At 44.9% G+C, this 7,730-nt stretch overlaps 1 protein-coding gene across 1 annotated transcript in view; it reads right to left on the reverse strand.

The window, feature by feature from the left end:
- Window positions 1-7,730, reverse strand: part of LOC129846433 (prickle-like protein 1) — a 57,022-nt gene that overhangs the window by 48,071 nt on the left and 1,221 nt on the right. The window lies entirely within an intron of this gene.

Genomic DNA, 7,730 nt, shown 5'->3' on the forward strand with positions numbered 1-7,730 from the left:
TGAGGATCCCCCCCCTGGTTCCAATAATGTAGTGGGGTCAAAATGTCAATTCACAGGGCTGTCATCTGTCTAGTGGACCAGTTCAGCTGGAATCACAGATCTTCATAAGCTGCTGAGCTAAATGCTACCCAAGCGGAACATGATTGGTGGGGGAGGTACTTACTTTTCTGCTGGGCGAGGTGGGGGAGACCCTTGCCTCTGTCAGGAGAGTAGCTCTTGCTACTGACGGTGGAGCCGGACCGGCTGTGGGGGGAGGGGGGGACGTCTGCTCTCAGGGGAGGCAAGGGGCCTTTCCTTCTGTAGGTGTAAGAGACAAGGGGAATTTTAGTCACCTGTAGATGCTCTTAAGAGTGACTTATAATCAGTACATTCAACTGAAGATGGTAAAGGGTCAAATAACAGAAGACAAGATAGAAGATACACAGAGAGAGAGAGAGATCTTCACATATCTAGAGTCTGAGAGGTACCGATGCATCAAGTCGGATACCAACAGGCTCCTGAACAGCTTCTATCCCCAAACCATAAGACTGCTAAATAGCTAACAAAATGGCTAACTAAATAGCTACACAGACTGAGTTTACCCTTGTATATTATTCTTATTTTTGTCTCTACACACACCAACACACTCCCAGGGCCCTACACACCAACACACTCACAGGGCCCTACACACACTGACACACTCCCAGGGCCCTACACACCAACACACTCACATATAATATGCAAATACATTTATACTGACTAAACACAACCACTCAGATACAATCATCATATATGCTGCTGCTACTCCTGTACATAGTAACCTTAACCCTATACATATCTACCTCCATTACTCCAGTATCCCTGTCACCTTACCCCTATACATATCTACCTCCATCACTCCAGTATCCCTGTCACCTTACCCCTATACATATCTACCTCCATTACTCCAGTATCCCTGTCACCTTACCCCTACACATATCTACCTCCATCACTCCAGTATCCCTGTCACCTTACCCCTATACATATCTACCTCCATAACTCCAGTATCCCTGTCACCTTACCCCTATACATATCTACCTCCATTACTCCAGTATCCCTGTCACCTTACCCCTACACATATCTACCTCCATCACTCCAGTATCCCTGTCACCTTACCCCTATACATATCTACCTCCATTACTCCAGTATCCCTGTCACCTTACCCCTATACATATCTACCTCCATTACTCCAGTATCCCTGTCACCTTACCCCTACACATATCTACCTCCATCACTCCAGTATCCCTGTCACCTTACCCCTACACATATCTACCTCCATCACTCCAGTATCCCTGTCACCTTACCCCTATACATATATACCTCCATCACTCCAGTAACCCTGCACATTGTAAATATGCTACTGGAACTGACCTGTATATAGTAACCTTACCCCTATACATATCTACTAGTAGTAGTACCAGACAGATACATACCCTCTGTCCAGTTAGTAATGGATAGTAGTACCAGACAGATACATACCCTCTGTCCAGTTAGTAATGGATAGTAGTACCAGACAGATACATACCCTCTGTCCAGTTAGTAATGGATAGTAGTACCAGACAGATACATACCCTCTGTCCAGTTAGTAATGGATAGTAGTACCAGACAGATACATACCCTCTGTCCAGTTAGTAATGGATAGTAGTAGTAGTACCAGACAGATACATACCCTCTGTCTAGTTAGTAATGGATAGTAGTAGTAGTACCAGACAGATACATACCCTCTGTCCAGTTAGTAATGGATAGTAGTACCAGACAGATACATACCCTCTGTCCAGTTAGTAATGGATAGTAGTACCAGACAGATACATACCCTCTGTCCAGTTAGTAATGGATAGTAGTAGTAGTACCAGACAGATACATACCCTCTGTCCAGTTAGTAATGGATAGTAGTACCAGACAGATACATACCCTCTGTCTAGTTAGTAATGGATAGTAGTAGTAGTACCAGACAGATACATACCCTCTGTCCAGTTAGTAATGGATAGTAGTACCAGACAGATACATACCCTCTGTCCAGTTAGTAATGGATAGTAGTACCAGACAGATACATACCCTCTGTCCAGTTAGTAATGGATAGTAGTACCAGACAGATACATACCCTCTGTCCAGTTAGTAATGGATAGTAGTACCAGACAGATACATACCCTCTGTCCAGTTAGTAATGGATAGTAGTAGTAGTACCAGACAGATACATACCCTGTCTAGTTAGTAATGGATAGTAGTAGTAGTACCAGACAGATACATACCCTCTGTCCAGTTAGTAATGGATAGTAGTAGTAGTTCCAGACAGATACATACCCTCTGTCTAGTTAGTAATGGATAGTAGTACCAGACAGATACATACCCTCTGTCCAGTTAGTAATGGATAGTAGTAGTAGTACCAGACAGATACATACCCTCTGTCCAGTTAGTAATGGATAGTAGTACCAGACAGATACATACCCTCTGTCCAGTTAGTAATGGATAGTAGTACCAGACAGATACATACCCTCTGTCCAGTTAGTAATGGATAGTAGTACCAGACAGATACATACCCTCTGTCCAGTTAGTAATGGATAGTAGTACCAGACAGATACATACCCTGTCCAGTTAGTAATGGATAGTAGTAGTAGTACCAGACAGATACATACCCTCTGTCCAGTTAGTAATGGATAGTAGTACCAGACAGATACATACCCTGTCCAGTTAGTAATGGATAGTAGTTCCAGACAGATACATACCCTGTCTAGTTAGTAATGGATAGTAGTACCAGACAGATACATACCCTCTGTCTAGTTAGTAATGGATAGTAGTACCAGACAGATACATACCCTCTGTCCAGTTAGTAATGGATAGTAGTACCAGACAGATACATACCCTCTGTCCAGTTAGTAATGGATAGTAGTAGTAGTACCAGACAGATACATACCCTCTGTCCAGTTAGTAATGGATAGTAGTAGTAGTACCAGACAGATACATACCCTCTGTCCAGTTAGTAATGGATAGTAGTACCAGACAGATACATACCCTCTGTCCAGTTAGTAATGGATAGTAGTTCCAGACAGATACATACCCTCTGTCCAGGTTGAGGATGGCCTGCATCAGGGTGTCATCACCCCCCTCTGGGACCACAGCAGACATGGAGCGGGGTGCAGGGTACATCCCCTGAGCCCTAACGCTGGGGGGAGGTGGTGCTGCACGGCCACTGCTTCTGGGTGGAAAGACAATCACACATCAAGGACCACATCTCATCAGCAGCTGTACACATCAGCTTTAATACTGGAGGTACTTGGCAATTAAAGGACTAAGGTAAACTAAGAGGTTAAAAAACAGTACATCAGTGGAGGCGGTAGACTAGATCTTAACCAAAGGTCACCACCACTTTGCATCCGGGTATATAAAAGGTAGGAGGGGAATTTCTTGGAGTCTTGGTCACTAGCCTACATCTGTTGTTCGTCAAAGCTTTCCATCTGCACTGTGTCAGAGCGATTAGGCCTGACTTTAGAGAGACTGCTCAGCAAGACTGCTCAACAAGACTGCTTCAACAAGACTGCTTCAACAAGACTGCTTCAACAAGACTGCTTCAACTGTCTTAGGACGGCGGTCACTGAGCACTAAGTATCCAGTAGTCACACTCCACTCAGAGAAACCATTAACCTTCTCTGTTGATCTCCTGCTACATCTGGGTTAAGAAGGGGCCGTCCCTCGACACAAGACCCTCCTGTCAAGATGTTGAAGGGTTTATTTAGATAACTCCTCCCCTGGTCACGGTGGATCAGCACGGGAGCCTGTAGTGCTGCCGGGACAGACACGGACAGGAGGGGTGACCCCGTGGTCGTAGGGGTGAAGGTCGGAGACCAGTGAGACAGGCTCCTAGACAGGGGAGCGCCGGGCCGAGGTAGATGATATACAGATGAGGTACCGTAGAGACGACATACCACCACAGCAACAGAACACCACCCTGGTCACAATATGAGCACCAAAACTGAAGAATTTTTACATTTCCTCTCATGTCTGACATTGTAAAATGAGGGAAAAGTACTGCTACAGATTAGGACTGAAAATCCACAAGATAATCACATCATGAATCAATTCTTCTTCCAAAATGTATTGGGACAGAAACGTAACCAACTACATATTTATCTAAATATCTTTAGGCTAAATGGTATTTCTAAGTGGTTTTAATGACTCTGTTAAAACTCTACCGTTGCTCTCTGTGCAAAGGCTAAGCCCTCGTAGTTTTATCTTCCTAAACACACATCTGTGTTAGCAGCAGTAAAACCAGGAACATTAGTTTACCCTCCAGCCCTCTCTCTCCTCTCCTGTTGGGACTGTTGATCCTCTCTGGTTTGTTGCCCTCGCTGATTATGTGCCTCCTATACGACAGGCAGTAGAATGACCCAGCCAGGCAGGCCAAGGGGCAGGAGGGGGTATAAACAAATGATAGGCACCTGGTCTCAGCGACCCCAGCCTGAACCTCATCTCCCCTCGTCCTCCAACCAACCAACCAGCAGCTTGGAGTGACCGACCTCACAAAACTTTAATGACCCAGGGGACGCATCCCAAGTGGCCCCCTATTCCCTACATAGTGCACTGTGAGCTCTGGTTAAAAGTGGTGCACTATACAGGGGAATGGGTACCATTTGGAACGCAGACAGGGTGTTGTTTGAAGGGTACCTGACCTCGTCTGACCCCATCTGTGCTCAAAGCAAATGGCCACATGTGTCTTTACTGCCGATATTACCCCTAAATATTAGCCTGCTACTTTCACCTCCCTCTTCTGAACTGTAACTGTGACCCCCTGGCTGTTTAACAGTGGGCTCTAACTGACCAAACTGACCAACGGGGTGAAATGAACAGCCTAGGTGTTGAATTAGAGACGGTTGTTCAAGTAGAACATATTTTGTTAAATTGCTGCTGTGTTGATTAAGTAAGGCAGTTGCTCTCACTCTCAAACCTGTGGTTACTGTAGTCTATATATATATATATATATATATATATATATATATATATATATATATATATATATATATATATATATATATATATATATATATATATATATATATATATATATATATATTGCAGTCTTTAACTCCTGTAGAATGCCTGAACGGACTTCAACATTACTACCTAAATATACATTATCAGTGATCACTAAAAGGAGAACTCAATCTAATGACTTTAGACCTGGTGATTATAGTTCAGGTCAAGAGTGCAACTGTATGAGGAATACAGTTTGAACATCAGTCAACTTCTGGTTGAATCAGACTAAGTAATCTCTCCGTCTCTTTATGCATCCTTACCTTTACACTGTCACGACAGGTAAATATGCCAAGACAAATAACAACGGCCAGACCTAACCTAACTAACCGGATTGCAGGGGGCCTCGGGGCGTGTGTGACTATCATAACCTCTCAACATTAACCTGATTTATCGCAGTAATTACGTTCTCTATTATTTCACCTGAGGAAGTGAAGAAGGTGTGAGAAGAAAGAACCTACAGCCCTGAACACCTGGCCCTTAAAATAACAGATGAGTTCTGCTGCTGCATGTACCTCTCCTGACCCCTGCTCTGTCACACTCTGGCCATCACCTTACAACGTCGTAGTGTAGCGACTGCCTTACACAGTTGTAACAAGCCCTATGTCCTGTTATGACTCCTGTCATAGTGATGGTGCTGTCCGGAGGGTCACTCAGTAGACGCCATGGTTAGCCCTGTACCTTCCTTCACCTCTATCATGTCAGGTTACACCAGACAGACTGAGACAGATAAATAGGGTTTTAAAGACTAGTTTGCAACCCCGGGCTGCAACAAGAAATGGTACGCTCATCGCTGTGCAAACCTGGGTTCAAATACCATTTGAAATCTTTTCAGTTTTGCTCTAGTCTGCCTGGAGTGTCAGATGGGTGGGGTTTTCTGTTTTGCTCTAGTCTGCCTGGAGTGTCAGATGGGTGGGGTTTTCTGTTTTGCTCTAGTCTGCCTGGAGTGTCAGATGGGTGGGGTTTTCAGTTTTGCTCTAGTCTGCCTGGAGTGTCAGATGGGTGGGGTTTTCTGTTTTGCTCGAGTCTGCCTGGAGTGTCAGATGGGTGGGGTTTTCTGTTTTGCTCGAGTCTGCCTGGAGTGTCAGATGGGTGGGGTTTTCTGTTTTGCTCGAGTCTGCCTGGAGTGTCAGATGGGTGGGGTTTTCTGTTTTGCTCTAGTCTGCCTGGAGTGTCAGATGGGTGGGGTTTTCAGTTTTGCTCTAGTCTGCCTGGAGTGTCAGATGGGTGGGGTTTTCTGTTTTGCTCTAGTCTGCCTGGAGTGTCAGATGGGTGGGGTTTTCTGTTTTGCTCTAGTCTGCCTGGAGTGTCAGATGGGTGGGGTTTTCTGTTTTGCTCTAGTCTGCCTGGAGTGTCAGATGGGTGGCGTTTTCTGTTTTGGGACTATTTTATGGAGCCATTCAGCCAGGCAAAGTTCAATCAAGCCCAAATAAAATATTTGAAATTAATTCAAATACCATTTGAACCCAGGTGTGGCGTGGTGTGAAAGCAGAGCGGCAGCAGTAGACCCTGAGGTGTTTGTGTGTTTCTCTCCCAGTCCCAGGAGAGCGCTTTGTGAGCAGAGAGGTGGACGGGGCCCCGATGTGGCCCAGACCTGATGCGCATGTGATCATTCTCTGGTACTATGTAAACATTTCACACAGAATGAGACACACAGATATGCAAATCAATACAAATCAATACAGACATGACATGGGCTTCAGTCTACAGGGCTGATTGGGGAGGCTGTGTCAAAAAGACAGGTTGTCATGGTAAACAAGTGGTGCAACAATGCCATCTTCTGGTCACTTAGATAATGACAGTGCATCATTTTTCCCCGGGGGATGGGTGGGGTTCAAGAGAGCTACTTGTAGTGAAACAGAACAGTGATCAGTTTGGTTATACAAGGTTAGACTACTTGAAGATTAAACTCCAATTCTCCTGATGAAAGTTTCAAAACAAATATCCAGGAGTGTGTGAGAGTTGTGCCTACCTGAACTCCATCTGGCGTGTTGTGTGGGGGTCCTCTCTAGGAGGTGGTCTAGAAGGGTAGGGGTACGGCTCCTCCGGCTAGAACACAGACGCAGGGAATTACTTTTATTGTTTCAAATTAACCTGCTTATTCATGGGGGGCTGGCAGTACTGAACAACATATCTACAGGTGTCCCATCCTGAGAAACACATTGTGATGCTGCTGTTGATTAGACAGTACTGGACAACATATCTACAGGTGTCCCATCCTGAGAAACACACTGTGATGCTGCTGTTGATTAGACAGTACTGGACAACATATCTACAGGTGTCCCATCCTGAGAAACACACTGTGATGCTGCTGTTGATTAGACAGTACTGAACAACATATCTACAGGTGTCCCATCCTGAGAAACACACTGTGATGCTGCTGTTGATTAGACAGTACTGGACAACATATCTACAGGTGTCCCATCCTGAGAAACACACTGTGATGCTGCTGTTGATTAGACAGTACTGGACAACATATCTACAGGTGTCCCATCCTGAGAAACACACTGTGATGCTGTTGATTAGACAGTACTGGACAACATATCTACAGGTGTCCCATCCTGAGAAACACACTGTGATGCTGTTGATTAGACAGTACTGGACAACATATCTACAGGTGTCCCATCCTGAGAAACACACTGTGATGCTGTTGATTAGACAGTACTGGACAACATATCTACAGGTGT

Source organism: Salvelinus fontinalis, unplaced genomic scaffold (assembly GCF_029448725.1).
Source record: "Salvelinus fontinalis isolate EN_2023a unplaced genomic scaffold, ASM2944872v1 scaffold_0538, whole genome shotgun sequence".
NCBI classification, from domain to species: Eukaryota; Metazoa; Chordata; class Actinopteri; order Salmoniformes; family Salmonidae; genus Salvelinus; species Salvelinus fontinalis.